Raw genomic sequence first — 23,672 nt, 5'->3', positions numbered from 1 at the left:
GTAAATCTCAATGTGTAAGGGTTTCAACAGACCAAAGTTAGTTTGTAAAATATGTCACAATATCCTCTGTCCTATAAGATTATTGATTTCACAAATTCTATCTGGGTTTCCTAGCAGCCAAGGTGAAGAAGGAAGCATAATCATACTTTCCATAAGGCAAAATTGAACAATTAAATGTAAGCAAAAACAATTATTAAATCAATCTCCAGTCCCTCTCCCCTCTCTGGAGATTGTGGAGTAGAACTCCAAGTTCCAGACCTTTAGTCAAGGTTTGAACTTCTTAACAAGCAACTCCCACCCCAGAGCTACCTAGGAGCCCACTAAGAGTGATCTTATTAGAATAAAAGTCTCTCATAACTCAGGAAATACCAAGGGTTTAGGAACTTTGTGTCCAAAACAAGGAACAAAGACCAAATATGTAGTTATGCCAACAGGGTAAATTATTTTCAGTAATCATTATGTTCTTGAATTGCTTAGTTTTGATACAATACATTATTTAAATTTTTGTATGAACTAAAAGGTGCACATGCCAAAGAGATTATAGCTTAAAGTTTTCTGCAATAAATTTTAAACATGTAAAGTTTCCATGTAGTCACATAGAACAATAAAATAAAGAAACTCAAGTTCTGTTTCTTTATCTTTATAATCACTGTAAGTCACTGTTTAAATGCTTGGATGTGTAGTTTCAGCAGAATTGGAGAAATAAACTGTAACTATAGTGAACTCCCCTAATCCTGAAATACTCATAGACTAAGCTCCCCATATGAATGTGTTATAGTTAAGTATACTACCATCTGACTGGAAGCTCTGATCTCACTTCCATGTAGAACATAGTATATGCTAAAGGATAAGTATTAAAAACAAGCAACTGTGAATCTTCTATATTAATTATTAAACTCAACAGCAACTACAAAAACAAGTATATAGTACCAGTATATAGAACTTAGACCATCAAAAGATTACTTTCTCCTTACCCAGCCCTTGGGAGGAGGAATTGAAAGAAAGCAAAGGATGTATAGTAGGCCAGTTAGGAGAGAGCTTGTGGAAGAGAACATGGAGGCTTAACTTGGGAAAATACATTGAAAGAAATTTAGATGGTGGGACATGATTGGCTATTCAGTTGGAGACAGCAATGTGGCCATATTAGCTTCTAGTTTTCTGGATGGGATATCAGGTGGATTGTTGACTTGTTGGAGTGAATAGGGACGGATACCAAAGTAATAGAAGTAATTGCCTAGGATGACAGGGTTGTATAATAATTCTAAAACTTCATGATTTCTAACAAGGGAAAAGAATACATTAGCAAATCATGTCTCCATTTGCAACTAGAAAACCAAGGCACTGAGGGGTGAAATCACTCTCCCATAGCAAGTTAGGAGAAAGATCGTATTAATTTTTTTTTTTATGAGAGAGTGGGTATCAAGGATTGAACTCAGGGGCACTCAACCACTGAGCCACATCCCCAGCCCTATTTTGTATTTTATTTAGAGACAGAGTCTCACTGAGGTGCTTAGCACCTCACTTTTGCTGAGGCTGACTTTGAACTCTAGATCCTCCTGCCTCAGCCCCTCAAATTGCTGGGATTACAGGTATATACCATTGGTGCCCCAACCCGGGATTAAATTTTACTTCATCATGTGGATCCAGAAGTTTAGTGTAACTTCATCTTAGGAACCCATCCTTGCTAAAACTTTGCAAATAGGAAAAGAAATACTAGAGCTTGTCACTTTACTTTACCAAGGAAGAACTGTCTATAGACATTAGTTTCTGACAAGTGGAATTCATACCTAAAGAGCAGAAGGTATGAAGGAGCAATATGAACTATTTTTTCCTAAAAATAGATAATGTTTTAAATTTAAACATGGCTTTCATTAATTCCAGAAAGGCTGCCAGAGATGTGGAAGGAAGCTGGCAGAACACAGTGTCCAACCAGGAGGGAAAGTATCTCAAGTGCTGGAGAAGCTGCTTGTGCTGGTATTTGTCCAGACTCCCATGCAGGTATCTTTCCACTCCAATTACGCTATGAGCTACTTGAGAACAAGACTGGATTTTTGCCATCTGATATTCCCAGTGTCTAAGCAAGGGGTCTCACACATGGTAGGTGCTCAATAATTGTAAAATAATGAAAAAAAATCAGTGGAATAGAAGGAATACCAGGATATAGGAATCAATAAACTGGATCTAGAAAAAATAAAATATGCATCCCTAATCCAAAAGACTTCTGTCAGCTCTAAAATTCTGCAGAAAGGATGGCCAATTCCTGAAGAATTAGCATTTTTCTCTCTGGTTATGAGAAAGAACCAAAGATTCAAATGTCAAGAGCTACCTTCCTTCTTCCAGATCTTCATTCTAAGGAACTTCAGGGTAAGAAAAAGCCTACAACTTGGTGAACATGGGTCAGGATTTGAACCATCTTCCTGCTCCAAGGCAACTGTTCCCTCCACAGGTCCATTTCCTTCCTTCATTCACAGAATTAATGAAAATTTTTTATAACATTTTTTCCTGGTATTCTCTTTAAAAGTGTCATTATGATTCTTCCTGGGAATTGGACACTCATGTTATAATATACTGGAAATTATCAATGAAGGCTATTGGATCCTGTGAATATATATGTGTACACACACACACACACACACACACACACACACACACACACACACCACTGACTCACATACACAAGGGGAACTAAAATTGAAGCCAAACAATATATTTTATGTTGTGCTGAGGATCAAACCTAGTAGTGTCTTGCACCTGCTAGGCAAATGTTCTAGCACTGAGCCACAACCTCAGCCTCAGAAATTCTCTTGATTGATTTGCAACCAATCTCTCAGTACTGGTATTGCCAACTATAACACAGAGAGAACCAAGAACACTTCAGGTGCTGTTAACAGGACTAAAATTTCTAGCCATCTAGACCTTTTCTATGGCAGTTAGTGACTCAGAACTCAGAACAAAATCCACTGGAGAACTTTGTAGATCAATATTTTCCCCTCTGGGCTAATAAAATACTTACTTTTGTTATGAAGAATGACTTTGGAAACTTGTTTTGCAGAAATTTCTATATAATATAAAATACAGTAGAAATTAGAAATAAGTTGGATCGGTTACACTCAACCATAATAGCTTCAGTTAGGACACAGTTTAGGAAGTCCCAGCAATCTCCTACAGTCTCCTTGAATGAATGAGACCTTCCTTTGGTCTCTTTACTGTATTAAATTGTTATCAAGCAATAAATAAGTATCTATAGATTTATACCAGACAGAAAGTGACAAGACTTCTGTAACAAGAACATTTAGATTAATCTATTCATAATCTGATTTCCTAGTTTTTATTTCCTACATATTTTTATGTATACTTAATCTACAACTTCCTGTGTTTCCTAAGGACCTCATTAACTATCTTCATGTATTTTGCAAGCCATAGTGGTATTCACGGCAAAACTGGGGTTCACCAGGTGGCTGACTATAGCAGTGGCTTTCAATAGTTCCCTATCATTACCTGTCTACAGAAGTAGTTAGCCATCTTTTGTATTCAGTACATTGTTTTTAAACCAGCAAGTATTCTACACGTTTTTTTGAGAGAAAGTCATTGGTTGTATTTCATCAGAAAAAGGGTTGAGAAAAGAGACATGGGTTATTTTGATTATAAGCACATGTTAAAAAGTAAAATCTATATATTGTCCATGCATCTTACACATTACTATACAAGACCAAGATGGGAGACAGAAGTACCAAGTGAAGATCTCACAAACACATTTTAACTTTTTGAAATTAAGATGATAATGATTATACTTCATTAAAAAATGAAAAATCAAAACAAATAATATATCAAATAAGGCACAATTGAGGACTTTCCTTTGCAAATTGGGAAGGATTTGGACAAACTTGGAAGTATTTGCCTCACTATTAGATAATCACGTATGGAACAGAGGTCTTCCAGACATTCCTCTGTTCCAAATGTACACATTTAGAATCATCACTGGTTAGACCATATTAAAGGCCATGAGATAGAATGGAACCAGCAAAGGGAGAGGGTATAATCAGAGAAGAAAAAGACCCAAGACATTCCATCATGGGGAGAGGAAAGAGGATGAGGAACCAACAAATGGAGAAGGGAAGTTGAAATTCAAATTGTAGAATATTATATATCAAATTGCAGAGTGCTCACACCTCTGAGAACCAGAATATTCACTGAGCGCATGCTTTCTACTAGTCACTTCCACATCCTGGAATTTTCCTGAAAAAGAGATTGAACTCAAATATGCAGGGGCCAGAACAAGGAAAAAAATCTCCTGATACAGGTGAGTTCAAGACCAGAGAGAGGAGTGAAGAGTGCTTGAGAAGGCAGTTCTCTTGCAAAGGAATTATTAAAATACTCTTCTCAATTTTTTGAGCAAAGAAAACTACTTCTGTGGAACAAATATGACCTGTATGGGTTTTAAGTTTGTGATACCTTCTATTTGTATTAATTCTTCAAAAGATAAAATATTCCTAGTTTCTAAGCAGCATAAAGGGATCCAAGGCTTTGAAACTAGTAGCAGGCCAAAGAGCCCATGTTCCTTTTAGTGTACCAAATTGCTCTCCTGAAATTTCTGAAACCAAGTAGGCTGTAATCTAAGCATCAAGCTGGGTCTTGTATAATTTTTGAAGGGAACAAAAAAAGTATAGAAATTTATTTCATTTGTTCCAAAATATTCTCACTACAACTTTTATACTTCTTGCCCCATCCTATCCATGTTCTAAATTAAAAATAGAGCTTTCCGTATTTTTTCTTTTTCTTTTCTTTATTTTTTTTTAAATAAAAGTTCCACATCTTTGAAGTGTGAAGGAAATGTATGGAACCTTATTGGTTTTGATATGAAATTCCCCAAAAGTTCCTGCATTAATGCCAGCAGTGAAATTATTAAATCATGAGAACTGTACCTATTACAAGGATTAATCTATTTGATGGATTAATGATTTGAAAGGAATACTGTATTGGGTGGTAACTGTAGGCAGGTGGGGCACGGCTGGAGAGGTGTATAACTGGAGGTGTGCTCTAGGCTCCTCCTCTATTTCTCTCTGCTTCCTGGCTGTCATGATGGGAACTTCTTCCCTTCGCCATGCCCTTCTACCATGATGTTCTGCCTCAACTTTGGCTCAGAGAAATGGAGTTGACCAACCATGAGCTGAAACTTCTGAACCCATGAGCCCAAATAAATGTTTCCTCTTCTAAATTTTTCTTGTTGGGTATTTTGGTCAGTGACACACAACTGACTGACACAGACTATAAACTCAGATGAAGAAGGGCCACCACAAATCCATGTATCTTAAGGGCTTTGAGGAGTATTCATGGCTCCCTGAACATAGCGCTGGTAATTAACTGGGCCCAAATGCTGCCCTTTGTTCCTGGACTTAACTTGCCTTTTTCTCTCTTTACTCTCTGATTTACTTTGGGATTCTGAATGCCTGTGTATAATAGGTGTGTGGGCACTCTCTCTTGGCTGTACCCCTATTTTACCTTATGGAACTCACAGGGGGCAGTGGGAAGAATGTTAAGACAGTAAGGTGATGAGTGAGGCCAGGCTCTGCCCTGTACTATCTAGGTGACCTTGGGGCAAGCCACACAGCCTTTCTGAACCTTGTTTTTCATTTTTTAAAATTCTTTAATGGGGATCAAAAAATACCATTTTTTATTACTTCCTCAGATGATCCTGAACCTACAGTAAAGTGTTCGTCATTTCTCTCCTATAAGGACACTTTATTAAACTTTCTGAGCATAAGGATTCTCATTTTAAGAATAAGTATGGGGCTGGGGTTGTAATTAAATGGTAGAGCACTCACCTAGCACAAGGAGGCACTGGGTTCAACCCTCAGCACCACATAAACTAAATAAATCGATAAAATAAAGGTCTAAAAAAGTAAGCAAAGGGAAAATAATGTGATGTGGAGAGAGGAACAGGCAGGTTTTAAAAAAAATTAGACGGTGAACAAGGGAATCACCTTGGGATAGAGAAAGTAGTGCCCACCTAGGTACAGAACTTACAAAACTCATGCTTTAATGTTATGTGCTTTAGAATTTCCTCACTTCAGAGGCAATCTTGTGTTCCAGGGAGTGGGAACAGTGTGAGGGCAGAGCTGAGGCCACAGCTGCTGGCCCAGCTGTGAGTTTTCTTACTCTGACTCTAAAGCAAAAGGCTGTCTGGTGTTCAGGAGTGCCTGGTCTGTGTGAAATTACATGACTGAAAATAAACACTGTGAATGGTACCTTCAGAACTGAAATGGGCTCCAGAAAGGTTGATTTTCAATCTATTTCAAATCTATTCATAAATGATGAATATTTAATGAAAAAATAAGTATTAAAAATATTGTAAATCAAAGTATAACTCTTATAGGATATTGATGTTTATCATCTGACCATGAATCTATAATGATATCAGTGACCACAGGAAACAAGAAGACACAAATCTGAAGAATCATCAACACCTATGTGTTAGCTTTGCATCATTGTGACTATTACCTGAGAAAAAACAACTTAGAGGATAAAAGATTTATTTTGGCTTATGGTTTCAGAACTTGGCCAGCTGTCTTCAAGGATGAAACATCATAGTGGAAGGATGTACCAGAGGAAAGCTACTTGGCTTATGCAACCAGAAAGGAGAGAGAGAGAGAGAGAGAGAGAGAGAGAGAGAGAGAGAGAGAGAGAGAGAGAGAGAGAGAGAGAGAGAGAGAGGAGAGAAAGAAAGGAAATGGGACAAGGAGAAGAAATAACCTTCTAGGGTACATCTCCAGAGATCTAATTCCTCCAATCATGCCCCACGACCTAGTTTCCACCACTTCCCAGTAGTCCACTCATTTATTGATGGATTAATACACTGATGAGACCAGAGTCCTCCAAATCCAATCACTTCCCAATGTCCTACCTCTGAACTACCAAAGTCTCCATCTCTGTATTGGAGAATATGCATTCCATGCAATGACCTTTGAAAATATGCCAGATAGAAACAAAAACATTTGACCTCTGGTCTCCAATGATCTTGCTCATTTCACATTGTAAAATACATTCAGTCTACCTTCAACAGTCCTATGGTCTTAACAGTTCAGCATTGCCCCAAATCCAAATGCAAACTCTTCTCTAACACTCAAAGTAAACTTTTAGCTATGATTTTCTATAAAAATCAAAAACAAGTTAAATATTTTCAACATAATTTCACAGGGCAAATATTAACATTTCAAAAGAGAAATAGGGGCATAGAAATAATGAATGGGACCAAAGAAAGATGGAAACCCAGCTAGTCAAACAATTCTTATAGCTCCAGTATCAGTGGCATATGGTGGTAGGATATGGCTTCCAGAAAGCTTGGGCAGCCAGCCATGCCCCTATGGTCTTGCTGGTTACAGCCCATGTGTTCCCTCTCTTAGGCTGGCTCTGCTTGCTGCCTGAAGCTTTTCTTAGCAGATGTTTTATGTTCCTGGCATCTTTAACTTCTTGAGTTCTCAATTTAGGTTTCATTCTCACAGCTTCATGTATTGCTCTCTCAGAGGATTCCTGCAGAGATTTTGATCCTGATCATATTGACTGACTTTGGGGGCCTTCCTTTGAAATCTCAGTGGAAGCTTTCATGATGCCATAACTTGCATTTTTTATGCCTGCCAAACCACCACCACATGAGTGATGCTAAGGTATGCTGCCAACAAATCTGGGCCTGCCTAGACTAAGGTTGGAGTGGCCTCTGAGTTCCTGGATGACTGAGCATGCTGAAATGAAATAAAATGAATTCTGGGGTAATAACTTCCTAGGTGACCCTGCACAAGTAGGGTGTCCCAGCAATCTCTTCTCAAAGTAAAGTCCTTCAAATGAGTTTATACTCTTACACCTTTAAAAATGAGATGGGTGGGGTCTTGCCAATTATAAAGATGCCCTCAAAGTATCTATCCTATTGTCTGGATGCAAAGTACTTAGCTTCTCTTTAGTGGTACTAATCTCTTCAGCAACCACAATTACTTTGGCCCCAATTTTACCTGAACTTTTCTGGACAAAAAGCAAGTTTTTCAATTCTTTCCATCATTCTTTTTGCTCCCAATTCTCATTATAAACCTGACTAAAATCTGCCAGCAATACCCATGCCATTGCCTGAATCCTGCTCTGTCTTGAAAGTCCATAAAATTCATTGGTCTATTACCTTTAAATTCAGCCTCACAAAAAGTTTCAGGATAAAAATGTGGATAAGTTCCAGAATATAGCATTCATGGGCTCTAGTCTAAATCCCCATAGACTCCTCATGTGCACAAATCTTCATGTGTACAATCTTTACTGTCCACATTCTTATTGGCATTCTGGTCTTCCATGATCACATGAAACTCATCCATTAAGCTCTGCTTATAACATTCTAAGGCTTTTCTAGCCTGTACCTTCTAACTTTTCCAAACTCCTTCTGAAAGCCAGTTCCAAAGTCTTCTGAACCATAAGGTTAGGTATAGTCACAGAAACAACCCAACTCCTGATGCAAATTTTCTGTGTTAGCTTTTCATCACTGTAACAAATACCTAAGAAAAATAACTTAGATGTGAAAAACCTTATTTTAGCTCACAGTTTCTGAGGTTTCAGTTCATAGTCAGCTGGCTCTAAGGCAGAAACACAATGGCAGAAGGATGTGGCAAAAGAAAGCTACTCAGCTCATGGCACCCAGAAAGCAGGGAGAAAGAGGAGGTATGGAAGAAGGGACCAGGGACATGAAATACATTTTCAGGCCATGCCTCAGTGATCTACATCTCCAACCATCCCCACCCCAAATAGATTAATCCACCAATGAGAACAGAATTTTTATTACCCAGTCACTTACTAACATCCCCACTTCTGAAAATTGCTGTACTGGGAACCACATTTTGAGCCTTTTAGGGACATTTCAGATCGAAACCATAACAACTTGATTCAAAGTTAATTTAATTTTTATTGCAAAAAGATTAGGCCTGAAGATGCTTCAGGTCATTCATCTACAAATTACACATGTAAATATCATTCTGGGTGCATAAATTTTCACACAAATTAGGTGACTATTTTTAAAAAGAAATTTATTTCATTTTTAGTCCACATTATATTGTACATGTAAGATAAATTAATTGATAATACTTAAATGATATCATTTTATCTCAACATGATCCAGTACAAAAACTAGACAATGATTTAATATAATTTCAATAAGGATTGGAATTTTTTTCATCCAATTAATGAGATAAAAATAAAGCAATTTTTTTCTAAGATTATTCTCCTTAAAGTGAGACACCTGGCATCATTGAGATGCCACTGTAAATTAATTTAAGAGGTCAGCTAAATACTAAATATTCTGTAGTAATAATATAAATTTTTTGTAGAGCGTTATGGTAAAAAAATATTCTTACTAAATTAAGAATCTTATGAGAATGAAATGTATTAGAAATTAGCTGAAATTCATAAATAACATATATTCAGAACCAAATAAGCTGTGATATCTAATTAAAATAGACATATCTGTTATAAGACTTAGAAGTATTTCATATAATAGTATTAAATAAATTACAAAATAATCCATTAAGCAGTTTTTGATATTTATATGCAAAGCAGAATCCGTTTTCTCTATTTGATATATATCATTAATCAAATCTCAGGACACTTTAAGCCTCTAAAAACAATTTTGAAAATTAGTCATATAAACAACTCCTCCAAATTTTTATTTGTTCAATATCATTTACATAATTTTAGGCAAGTAGTCAATGAATGCAAATCAAAAACTTCAGCTTTTACCATTTACTTTGAAAAGCTCTAATTATTAAAATAGGGCTCAAAAACAGAAATTCACTCAAATGTATTCCTATAAAAGAAATGGAGGAACTGGAAAAAATGTGCAGAACTCACACATTAATATTTAACTCTGAAATTTTCAAATAGTATGTTAGAATAACTTTTCTATTGGAAGTCCCTTTTGAGGAATTTAATGAGATAATTTTATATTCTTCACTGAAATGGAATTTTGTAGGGAAAAACCTATAAAATTGCAGCATTTATATTTGGAACACATTCAAAATTATCATAAACAACTTTTTTTTAAAAATTTTTTTTAGTTATACATGGGCACAATATCTTTATCTTGCTTATTTATTTTTATGTGGTGCTGAGGATCAAACCCAGGATCTTACACGTGCAAGGTGAGCACTCTACCACTGAGCCACAACCCCAGCCCATAAACAACTTCTTTATGAGTTTTGTTTTATAAAAATGTTTGTTGAATGGAGATAAAATTGGTGAAAATATTATGGCCACTACATCTACAAATTCTAATGCAGAAAAGGTTAGAATTAATTTAGGAATTATGTAAAAATTAGGATTAATATTTTTTAAAAAAATTTATTGGTTCTTTTTAGTTATACATGTCAGTAGAATGCATTTTGATATATATTGTACATACATGGATTATAACTTCCCATTCTTTTGGTTGTACATGGTATGAAGTTACATTAATTGTGTATTCATATATGAACTTATGAAAGCAATGTCTAATTCATTCTACCGTCTTTCCTATTTCCATCCTCCCTCCCTTCCCTTCATTCCCCATTTTCTAATCCAAAGTACTTCTATCCCTCCTCGCCCGCCTTATCGTGTATTAGCATCCATATGACAGACAGATCATTTAGTTTTTGGATTTTGAGGATTGGCTTATTTCACTTAGAATAATAGTCTCCAGTTCTATCCATTTATCAGCAAATGCCATAATTTTATTTTTTATGTCTAAGTAATATTCCCACTGTGTATAAAAAAATAGTTGCAACTATTAATCAGAACCCAAACTAATGGGGCTTTAACAGAATCTAACTGACCTGCAAGAAGGGAAATATTCAAGTCCAGCCCCCTCTTCCCATCCTGTCATATCTAAGAAGGGAGAAATTATAACTTGTGCAACAACGGCCTAGAAGCATAGTCTCGTAAAAGACTCAAACTCAATAATAATAGGACTATAAAGCACTTCCCCTACACACACACACACACACACACACACACACACACACACATACACACACACACCCCTTATCATCACAGTACTAATTATGCATTTATACCAGTTCCTTTTTCTTAGTACATCATGTCTGGCTATCCCCTCCCCCCCAAATTATAAGGTATTCTAGAAGGTATTAACATATGCAGTTTGAAGAGGCAGAGCAAACATCAGAGCCAGATCCAGATAGGGCAGGGATGTTGAAATGCTCTGACCAGGAATTTGAAATGTTTTGGCAGAGTTGTTGGAATTATCAAACCAGCAAAGGACTGTGATTTATCTAAGTGCTCTACTGAATAAGGTAGACCACATGTGAGAACATATAGACAATGCAAGTTGAGAGCTAAAAATTCTAAGAATGAAACACAATTAGATTCTAGAGATCAAAAATACTCTAACAGAAATAAAGAATCCTATCTGGGCAAGGTACACAAGCCTGTAATCCCAGAGGCTCTGGAGGCTAAGGTAGGAGCGTTGAAAGTTCAAAGCCAGCCTGAGCAATTTAGCAAGACCCTTAGCAATTTAGGGAGACCCTATCTCAAATTAAAAAAATAAATAGGGCTGGAGATGTGGCTCAGTGATTAAGCACCCCTGGAATCAATCCCTGGTACCCCTCCCTGCAAAAAGAAATGAAGAATCCTTTGATTGGTTTGTTAATAGACTGGAAATTACTGTAGAAAGAATCTTTAAAATGGAGGACATCTTAATAGAAACCACCCAAACTGAAAAGCAAAGAGTAAGCATGCTGAAAAAAAAAACAAAAAAAACAAAACAGAGTATCTGGGAACTGTGGGGCATCTCTAAAAGTCAAATATATTCATGATGGGAAAATCAGAAGGAAAAGAGAACGGAACAGAAGAAACATATGAAACAAGAAAGACTAAGGATTTCCCCACATTACTGTTATACCAACCATAGATCGAAGAAACACAGAGAACAGACACCAAGTGGATACACACCACAAAAGAAAAAAAAGCAAGTTATACGTATAATTTTTAAACTATAAAAATCTATATATAAAGAAATATTCACAGAAGAGAGAGAAAAATACTTTATTCATATTGGAGAGCAAGTGCAAGAATTACTTTTGACTTCTTCAGAAACCATACAAAAAAGAAGAGTATAGTGTGAAATATTTAAAATATTGAGAGAGAAATGACCCTGTCCTAGAATTCTGTGCCTTGCAATATTATTTCTCAAATGTGAAAGAAAGAAAATGACTCACTTAGATGAAAATTGAGGGGATTTGTTTCCAATAGACCTGCCTTTTAAGAAATGTTTATGTACGGATGCATGATTTGATCTTTTTGTTTGTGACCAAACTCATTGCAAAAAGAATGTGATTGGGTTTTCAATTGATTAAAAGGAAGGCAATCAGGAGAAAGGAAAAAACAAGGGTAGTGATAAGCAACATTCATATTTGCCAAATATGGGTATTAAATTTGGGCCAAAGTTTTCTAATAGCTAATTATAAGACTAAACAGTATAATCCAGAATACACTAAAATTAGTAGAAACTTGAAGGATCCAATTATTCCACCAGTCTTCCCAAGCTCTTCTTTCAGTACAGAAGGATTTATGAACTTCCTTCTAAAACAAAATAAAAATTCAGATTCCAGTTGTATTCAAAATAAAAAATAAATAGACCAAAAGTATGGTCCAGGTATATTACAGTGAGGATAAATTGCAAACACCACAAATTACACCTTAACAGGCTTGTATCCTAAAAGGCAGTGTCATTATTAATTCTCACCATGCTATACATTGTGACCTGAAGAATAGTGAGCAGTCCTTGACTTAACTGCTACAGGAGCAGCAAGCAGGACAGCTCTGGGCACATGTAGGTACAGCCCTCCTCTCCCATGTCACCACAAGGAAACCAGAATCCTCAACCCCAGCCCTGTAGCAGTTGGCTTAACTCTTTGAGTTCCCTAATGCCTTGTGAAGTTAAACAGTTTGGCACCTGCCACAAAGCAAATGCAAGAATGACTGAGCAAGCCAGGCACAGATGCTGCAGGGGGAAAAGGAGCCTGTTGTGGCCTGCTAACAACTCCTGCTTACATCTGACACACAGAGGTGTACATAGAGACTAAGTCACAAGAGAAGCTCTCTTACACCTCTAAGTCTTCTCTAAACATGCAACTGGAAGGACAAGTCTTGGGACTAGCTGGGGGCTGCCCTACTGATGCAGGGAGCCAAAGTATATCAAAATCTGCAACTCCGTGGCCAGTCTGCAGTGAGATTAATAAGGACCGCAGAATTGCCATCAGCACAGTGTGTGTGCATGCATGCGCGCGCGCGCGCGCGCGCGCGCGTGTGTGTGTGTGTTTGTGTGTGTTAAGAAATTGTTCTTGCAGCACACAGCTCTTATTCTGTCTGTTCTGTCTCCTTCTCTAGTGATGGTGTGTCTTCATAAAACAAAGTACACACTCTGCAGCTCCTCCTCTCTCCTGCTTACCCCCAGCCTGGTCACCTGAGACGAAAGATTTGTTTAGTTACCACAAAGCAAACACTGCTGCTGGCAGAACTTTTGAGAAGAAAAGTCATCAACTGACCGATACCACTCACCTTTGGCTCTAGTGCTGGGGAATCCCAGGCCACTGAAACACTTGAGTGGTGCCCCAGTGTCAGATCTTAACCCAGCTGAATAGATGGAGCAGTTGGTTACCTTTGTCTCATTTTACATTGAGGTAGAGATCTCAGATACAGGAACTGAAGGAAGCCATTCTCCCTCTAGCATGCAGAGATTGAAGAGCAGTATGGTCTAGGTTCAAATTTAGTTTTGTCAGGTACTTGCTGTATGATCTGGGAAAGTTACATTCCCTGCTTCTACTTCTTCAGCCAGAAGGAGGGTCAAAGTTTCACTTCTTTAGAGGGTTATTATGAGGATTTAATTAGCTAATATATCTGAAGGGCTTAGAACAGGGACTGGCACAAAATCAGAGTTATATGTACAATTCCCTAAATAAGGTGGTTGAGGCTAAGTAAACAAGGAATGAGCAGATAACACTAAACTTGATCTCAGGGAGCAGAGGCTGACATCTCCTGGCTCTACCACAAACAATCCAATGTCTCAAGCAAATCACTTACAGTCTTTAGGTCTTATTTTCTCCAACTTAATCTAGCAATATCAACTTCTTTCCAGGATTGCTCTAAAAGTCCATCAGTTGTTGAAGCCATCAACATTTTGTAAATAAGTATTCAAATGTTGGATGTGAGTCCTTCTGTGTTTCTTTTTCTATTGTAACAGCTTTATTGACATCATACAGCTCACCTATTTGAAGTGTACATTTCAGAGGTTTTTAATGTTTTCAGTTATCCAACTATCACCATAATCAATTTTAGGATATTTAGAACATCATTTTCCCCAAAGAAGCTCCATACCCTTTAGTAGTAATCTGTATTGCTCACATTCACCCTCAGAACTAGGCAACTTCTTTCTGTCTATATAAATTTGCCTATTCAGGACTTTTATATAAATGAATCATGGAATGTATTGTTTTGTGATGGGGTTCTTTGACATAGCATGATGTTTTTAAGGTTCCTCCATGTTTATAAAATAGATAACCACATGTTATGCATCCAAATTATGAGCAAATGGACATTTGTGTGTTTCCTTTCTTGTGTTACTATGAAAAATGCTTCTAAGCGGTAGTGAGGAGTTGGCATTTTTTTGTGTTAGTGTGCCAGGTAGGCATTGTGATCGGTGTTTATCTAGTGTCTTGCTTAGCTGAAGGCAGTCACTGTAAGGTAGGTAGAAATGTTGCTTTGATTGGCCAGATGTGGGACATGGGTCCATCTGTGAAATCAGGATGCACCTCAATTGAGGAAGGAATGTTTCCCCAAAGAAAAGTTGAAACACACTGCTATGATTTAGGTATTAGATGTCCTCTAAAAGTTCATGTGAGAAAATGCAAGAGGGGTTAGAGGTGAAATCATTAGGTTATGAGAGCCTTAACCTAATTAGTGCATTAATCCTCTGATGGGGATTAACTGGCTGCTAACTGTCGGCAGGCAGGGTGTAGCTGGAGGACATAGCTGGGTCTCTGGGGGTGTGCCTTTAGAATATATATTTTTTTTCTTGTTGACTGGAGCTCTCTCTCTGCTTCCTGGTGCCATGTTTTCAGCTGTTTCCTTTGTCACCCGCTTCTGCCATGATATTCTGCCAGAAGGATTTGAGTCAGCTATCTATGGACTGAAATCTCTGAAACCATGAATCCTAGAATAAACTTTCTGCTTCTAATTGTTCTTGTCATGTCTTTTTGGTCATGTAGCAACCAAGTTTACTAAAACACTTATCAAAATGGAAATGCAGGCAAGCATTCAAGGAGAGCACTCACCTATGACTACACTTAGTCTTTGGCTGCACTAACAGAAGTAAAGCATTCAGAGCTCAGTAAGTAAGAACACATGTGTAGCTCTTTTGATCAGAACGTATCTGGCTGGTTATATAAAATGCTCAAGTAAGATTTTGAAAGGAATAGCATTATGTATTGGTTTGCCCTGAGTGGTTCCTCTTTGTGCCTTTTATCTGTCATTATTAGATACTACTATTACTCACAAGTACACCATACTTTGATGAAATTAGAGAAAGATACTAGAACTTGGCAAACGAGAGAGAGCATCAGTAGACATATGTCCAAAATGACAAAAGTCAGAGCTTTATAAAGTGCTGGGAAACCAGGGTTTTTCATCCAAAAGAAAGCTAACATGAGACATGAGTTGTCTTCAACACACGAAGAACACCCAATTAAAGATGCTATGATTTAGGTATTAGATGTCTTTTTAAAAAGGGACTGGCAAGAAATCAGAGTTATATGTACAATTCCCTAAAGATGCTATGATTTAGGTATTAGATGTCTTCTAAAAAAGAGAAGGATAGAATTGTTTTATGTGATTCCAAGAGATGAAGTGGTACCATCAGTAGATTTATAGGGAGAAAACTTCAACTGTATGTAGGAATAAAATTTCTGAGCACTTTGCTATACTTAATCCAATCATATAGGGGAGACACCAGAATGGAAAAAAATCTTGGAGTCTTGAGAAGGATTTGTGTGAAGTCACCATATGTAATAAAGTGATTCCCATCAGATCACAGATCTTAAAGAGTGAGCAGTGTCAGACATAAAACAGATTTAAGATAAAAACAAGAGGTGGATTTTAAAAAGAAGAGGTGATTGGAGGAAGGCAATAATTGTCCCTGCAGCTAAGGCAGGCTCCCGAGGTTTAACTCCTTGATCTGTCTATGACATTGTTGTCATGGAGGAGATGGTAAAAGGGTTACCTAAAAGTAGTTTCAGTTCCTGCAGCAGCCTGGTAACCAGAGCAATTCTTTCATGCAAGGTACTTTTCTGGACACAATATCCTAGTGAGGAAAGAGATGAGACCAGGAGAAATAAGATATGTCTCCAAATAACTATAGATTCTAATGCTATTATTTGTTACCTAAACACCACCAATGAAAACCACATTTGAGTTGGGAGAGAGAAACGAGGGCTGGAAACTGCCGTGGTTCAGCAACTGCTTATTTTGGCAGGAATTCCGCCCCGGGTCGCTACATTCAACCGCGCAAAACGGCTCCAGCCTTCTCCCAGAACCTGATAAATGGACAGAAGCTTGCTCCTTCCGGTGCCCCTGACTAGGAAGGGGAAAGCCACTGGCTGGTGCCAGCCCCCGGGGGCTGGGGGCCCCACGCCGTAGAACCGGCCAGGCCAGGGCTTGCTCTCCTGAAGGAGCGGGAGAGGTGGAGCGCCGGTGGGCTCGGGTCGACGCGCCCTGGCGGAGCCCCAGAACGAACCAGAGGTCGCGGCGGGGAGCCGGCGGGTGTGGGGGAGGCGGAGGGCGGCGATCCACCTGGGCGACGTGGCAGCCATTGCCTACTCCTAGAGACCCCTCCCCACGCGGCCGCCCACCCGCCCTCTCGCGGCTGGCTCCTGCGAGGCTGCTCTTCCCGGGTCAGACAGAGAGCGCGGTGGCGGCGGGAAAGGGCTGTGGACCCGCGGTGCCCGGTCGCACAGGCTCCGGCTTCGGTGCTCTCCAGCCGCTCTTAATTTGTAGGAAGAAGATGCTCTGTTTTATGGACCTGAGTATTCCGGGGACTGAAATGTAAGAAGACTTTATGTTGGATAACAGGAAGAGGTGTAGAGTTTGCAGGTATCAACTGTGGTCTTACTAAGCATGTCAATAGCATCAATGCCAGATAGACGTTGAAAATGCCATGGATTGTCTATTAGAATTGTCTGCCTCTGATGCCAAGACAGAAGAATCATCTTCATAAAGCTTTGTTGCTTCTGAGAACCAGCCAGTTGAAACAGGAAGTGAAATAATGGAGAAGTGTCCTCTTGAAGAAGAGAGTGAAGATTCGAAGATGGATTCATTTCTGGATATGCAGCTGACCGAAGACTTGGATTCCTTAATACAGAATGCTTTTGAGAAATTGAACTCTTCTCCTGATGACCAAGTATACTCATTTTTGCCTTTGCAAGATGTTAATAGTTTTAATGGCCCAAGTAAGTTTATAAATTCACATTCAAGTAGTACGACTCCTGTCCATTCTATGCAAAAGATGGATTCCAACAGTGAGAATTTAGAAAATTCTGTCCCTACAGTAAGTTCAAACCCATTAACTTCACATTCAGTTTTGAATGGGTCCAAAAGTTTTATAAAGGATAACACTTTGGCTTTAGAAGATGATTACCAAGAAGATTCTCATCTCAGTAGTTCTTTAAATCCAACAAATGACTCTATCGTGGGTTGTAGCAATCTCAATCAGAGACAGAGAGAGCTTTTAGAATCTGAGTGTGTTGAGGCTCAACTTTCCAAAGCCCCTGTAAATTTGGATGGTAATGAACCTCAAGCTTCTTTAAACTTTCCTGTGCAAAATTCAGGGTGTGATTTGCCAGATACTGGTGGGAATCAGAGGTCTACTTCTGTCTCTGATATTTTTGTACCTTCTGAAGGGTTCAATTTCAAGCCACACAAACATACTGAACTACCACCAAAGGGGAAGGATATGAATTACTGCCCAGTACTTACCCCTGTCCCTTTACTGCTTCCTCCTCCTCCACCTTCACCAATGTGGAATCCAATGATTCCTGCTTTTGACCTCTTTCAAGGAAGCCATGGGCTTGTGGCTCCTGTTATAACCACAGCTGCACACTGGAGACCCGTCAACTACACATTTCCACTCTCGAACATTTCTCACACTTCCCCAACAAAGGTATAGAGAAACAAAGAGGGAACAAGTGCTTATCAAGTACAAGAAACTCCTGTTTCTCAAGTTGTAAGAAAGAAGACAACATCATATGTTGGACTAGTTCTTGTTCTTCTCAGAGGCCTTCCGGGATCAGGAAAATCTTTTTTGGCGAGGACTTTGCAAGAGGATAATCCAAGTGGAGTCATTCTTAGTACTGATGATTATTTTTGTATAAATGGACAGTACCAGTTCTATGTAAAGTACTTAGGAGAAGCACATGAATGGAACCAGAATCGTGCTAAGGAAGCATTTGAGAAGAAGATATCACCCATAATAATAGACAATACAAACCTACAGGCCTGGGAAATGAAGCCATATGTTGCTTTGTCTCAAAAACATAAATATAAGGTCCTCTTCCGGGAACCAGACACATGGTGGAAATTCAAACCGAGGGAGCTTGCAAGGCGTAATATTCATGGGATAAGCAAAGAAAAAATAACAAGAATGTTAGACCACTATCAACGTTTTGTTTCAGTGCCAATAATCATGAGTTCTTCAGTTCTAGAGAAAATTGAACATATTGAATTATGTGCATATTCTTGTGAGGATAGAAGTTCCAGCCCAAGAGACAATGAAGATATTACCTCTGAAAAAGAAGAAAATGTTTTATCCTCATCACTGAAGCATCTAGAATTAATTGAAGAAAAGAATCCTGAAATGACCAAAGAAACGGTGTTGCCTGAGAATATTACATATCTCCCCCATGCAGATATAAGCAAAGGAAGGAAAGAAATAAGTGCTATACGTCATAACACTCTGAGTCAGTTCATTCAGGAAGCTGCACACATCTATCTTTCAGACTCTGGAAGCAAAGTTCAAGTAGCAGACAAGAGAGAAAAAGAATAGCAAGTAGAAATGACATCTTAAAAACAGTGTATTAAAACATGCAGATAGAGTATCACCAAGTATTTGCTCTGGTGAAAATAATCAAGACTGTGATCTGGCAAATACTGTACCACTTCAAAATGAAATATCTTCACCTGGTGAAATATTTGAAGAAAGAACAATAGTAAAGAAAAAAGCCTTTGGGAAACAAAAAAGCAAAACACCTTTGGAAAAGTTTCCAAGACATGAGCTATCAAATTTTGTTGGTGATTGGCCAGTTGATAAGACTATTGGTCAGAGAACAAAAAGGAACCGAAAATCTGAAAAAGATTCATCTATACAAAGGGACAAAAAGTATAGTCGCCCTCAGTCACGCAAAGTATCAGATAATACTGTGTCCATGATTACAGATCATATCCAACAACAAGGATCTCCATATGAAAGTGTAGATGATAGCAGGAAGTCACAGTGTGATGATTCTTCAGAATTTCTCAATAGCTGTAAATATGATACTTATAAAAATCCTGAAAAAAACTCAATTAATATTAATTAATTTAATATTGTGGGTGATTGGCCTTCATCTGATTCTTTAGCTCAGAGAGAGCATAGATCAAAAATGCCAAAGGCTGGTTTAAGTGAACCCAATCTAGAATTTGGAAATAATGATAATATGAATGAAATATCCTTATATACAACACAAGCCTGTTGGGGCACATGCCCTAAAGAACTAAAATTGTTGGGGAGCTCCACTCTACAACGTGCTGACATGATACCCAGTGAAATAACCCAGGAGAATCAAACTTCTCTAAGTAAAATGATTCATGGGCAGCACACATTGCCTCTAACTTTCACTAGTAAAACAGCAACCATTACTGGAGTGGTAGGGTGCCACAGTCTGGCTGGGCACAAATCACGAGCCACTGAAGCAGGAACAAACTTTATTTTTGAACTGCAAGAAAAAACCTCACACAGGCTCCTGGGGAATTCTCCCGAATCCCACTCCGCTCCTCCAGGAACCCCCAGCCGGAAATATCTCTCTGGGAAATCCCTCCTCCTGCACTTACCCAACCAATGGGAACTCTCGGGGAATCCCAGGAAATCTGTATATCTCCTTTGTCCAATGTGAGAAATTAGAAGCATGTTATCATACACTTATTGGCTGTTCATATATCTCTATGTTATTTTCAAGTTGAAGTTTCTTCTAATAGTATTTCAATACTATCTGTAATTCTGTGGCCTTTAAATATGGTTCATATTTTATAGTAAATATTTTGACTCTAAAATGTTTTGCATATTATAACATTTTGAAAGGAAAAACAGTTTTTTTTGGATGGTTTTCTGTCTTTTTATTATAGCCTTTTTCTTTTTAAATTCAAGTGTTTTGTATGCTTAGGAAAAAGATACATGTAATAACATGATTAGTTAGTTAGTTCTGAGCTGGAGATTGGAAACTTTTGAAACTCAGGAAATTGCTCTGACAATGTTTTAACTGTTCTCAATGTAAGAAAATGGCAAAATGCATCAAAAAAAAGATAAAAATAATGTGTGCTGTTTTTTCCAGTGCTTTTTCTCAATGCTTTTTCATTGTGCAATGAGGTGAAGTTTTGATGATATTTTTGTGTAGTGATTAAATATTGCTTATTTTTATTTACATGTAAAGAACAGATTTAAAAGTTTGTGTGGCCAAAAAAGTGTCATTTAAAAGGCAAAGTAAGTTTATGTAGAATGTATATTAATGGAGCTTATTTTTGAAGTGTAATTCATTAAGTAATACTGTAATTACAGTATTACTTAATGCCTCTTTACAGAATTTAATAGAGAAAAAAGGCCAGGACACATCTGCATCCTGAAGAGCCTTTTCAACTTCATGTTATAATATGACAAGGTTTATTATTTTCCTTAAAGTTGAGCAATTGACTTTTATGGTCCAAATGATGAACCTGTTATTAATAAATGATTGAAATAACCATGAGATTTTTTCCTTAAAATATAACATTGCAGCTATCAGTTGGAGAATATAAGATCTTCAGATGGTATATCAGAAACAAAATGTTTTTATTTGTACTATAAAGAAAATGTAATTTTGCTGTTAACTCTGTACTTTTTATTGAAAATGTTTATAACTTTGCTTTTAAAATTTCTTATGAAACCATTTGCAAATTTCACGCTTAATTTAATAAAATGCTTTAGCTACAAAAAAAACCCATATTTGATTCAAGTCCTTTAAGAAAACTGATGTTCAAGTATCTTCTCGCTTCATGACTAAAGACAAAACAAACCAATAATCCTGTCGACTCGTTTTTGTCACTATGACATTGCAAAAGTCAGTTAAAATCTAAAGACAAACAATGATTATTGCTATCCCCACCCTCTCCAGGTGCAAGAGCCTGTCTGTGTGGGGGTGTGACTGACCACTGACCCTGAGGCCAATCACTGACCCTGACCTTGGAATGCTGCCCCCCTCAACCTTCATTGGATGGAATTTTCCCCTGAATTTCTTATTCCCCAATAAAAGGCCACTCCCTGGCATGCTCTTGCTCTCTCTCCTGCTAGCCTTGAATAAGCCTTGCTGTCCCACCGGATGATTTCAGGTGAGAGCCAGAAAGGTGAGAGACATCTCAGACCTGTTCATAGAAAAAGGTAATTGAGTCTGTGTGTTTTATTTTGATCTCACTAGTTAACTTCTATGCCACGAACCTCTTTAATGAAACCAGCATGCTGGTCGCCTGGTGGAGATATAGATTAGTATTTCTACCATTATTGGATGTTCTAGTAGATACCATTGTTCTAGAATCCAAGCTGAGATTCTACAGGAAAGTATTATAAGATAGTTCTTCACACAAATAACCTAGATGATTTCAAAGACAGTCTGAAATGTGGAGAAAAAAAACTGAAGATATGAACATACACTTTAATTGCTGTATCTTAAATTATTGCTTAATTCATCAGAAAAGCAATTCATCTATAGAAATAAAGAAAATTCTTAAAGAACAAAATAAATAATATACTACAACATATCAGAAATCTTAATATATTATTTTAATTACTAATGAAACAAAGCAAAAGACTAAATGAAATTGCATAGCAAAGGAAACAGTAGTCTGAAGAGAGTTCATACAGAAAAGAAGAAAATCTTTGCCAACTACTCTTCTAGATAGAGGATTAATATAAATAACTCAAAAATTTAACAATAAAACTGCAAATAACTCAGTCAATAAATAGAAGAACTAAACAGCATTTCTTAAAAGAAGTGCAAATGACCAACAGATATATGAAAAAAAATATTTAACATCTTTAGCAATCAACCCAATCAATAAATGGACCAAGGACTTGAACAGACACTTCTCAGAAGAGAATATACAATCAATCAACAAATATATGAAAAAATGTTCATCAATTAGAGTAATGCAAATCAAAACCACTCTAAGATTTCATCTCACTCCAGTTAGAATGGCAGCTATTATGAAGACAAACAACAATAAGTGTTGGAGAGGATGTGGGGAAAAAGGTACACTCATATATTGCTGGTGGGACTGCAAATTGATGCAGCCAATAAGGAAAGCAATATGGAGATTCCTTGGAAATCTGGGAATGGAGCCACCATTTGACCACTATCCCCCTCCTCGGTCTATACCCAAAGGACTTAAAACCAGCATACTACAGGGACACAGCCACATCAATGTTTATAGCAGCACAATTCACAATAGCTAATCTGTGGAACCAACCTAGATGCCCTTCAGTAGATGAATGGATAAAAAAGTGACATATATACACAATGGAATTTCACTCAGCAATAAAAGAGAATAAAATCATAGCATTTGCAGGTAAATGGATGGCGCTGGAAAAGATAATGCTAAGTAAAGTTAGCCAATTCCCCCAAAACAAATGCTGAATGTTTTCTCTGATATAAGGAGGCTGATTCATAGTGGGGTAGGGAGGTGGAGCATTGGAGGGATAGATGAACTCTAGATAGTGCAGAGGAGTGGGAGGAGAAGGGAGAGGGCATAGGATTAGCAAGGATGGTGGAATGCGATGGACATCATTATCCAAAGTACATGTATGAAGACACGAATTAGTGTCAACATACTTTATATACACCCAGAAATATGAAAAATTGTGCTGTATATGTGTAATAAGAATTGAAATGTATTCCACTGTCATTTATTTTTTAAAAATCAATTAAAAATAGTGCATGTTGATAGTATATCTTGAGTGACAGTATAGAATGTCAACATTCTTATAAACAACATTCATATGTATAAGTGATTGTAATTTTAGGCATATATATAAATGAATAATTTTAAGCAGCAAGAAAATAATACTTTTTTATTCAAAAACAAAGGAAAATGCAAATTAAAACTACACTGAGAGTTCATCTCACTTGATTTAGAATAGTAATCATCAAGAATACAAAAATAAATGCTGATGAGTATGTGAGGAAAAAGGTACACTTGGACATTATTGGTGGGACTGCAGACTAGTACAGCCACTAGGGCAATCATTATGAAAGTTCCTCAAAAATTAGGAATGGAAACACCCCATGGCACAGCAATGTCAGCATAATATAGTGATATGCACATACCCATGT

The 23,672-nt window shown here is 37.5% G+C and overlaps 1 protein-coding gene and 1 pseudogene across 1 annotated transcript in view; one reads left to right on the top strand and one right to left on the bottom strand.

The window, feature by feature from the left end:
• Positions 1-23,672, bottom strand: part of LOC120889783 (uncharacterized) — a 259,751-nt gene that overhangs the window by 11,394 nt on the left and 224,685 nt on the right. The window lies entirely within an intron of this gene.
• On the top strand, positions 17,056-20,210 carry LOC101974790 (NEDD4-binding protein 2 pseudogene; annotated as a pseudogene).

Source organism: Ictidomys tridecemlineatus, chromosome 4, assembly GCF_052094955.1.
Source record: "Ictidomys tridecemlineatus isolate mIctTri1 chromosome 4, mIctTri1.hap1, whole genome shotgun sequence".
Taxonomy (NCBI): Eukaryota; Metazoa; Chordata; class Mammalia; order Rodentia; family Sciuridae; genus Ictidomys; species Ictidomys tridecemlineatus.
Note: the sequence above shows the minus strand (reverse complement) of the source record. Positions and strands in the feature narration are given on the sequence as shown.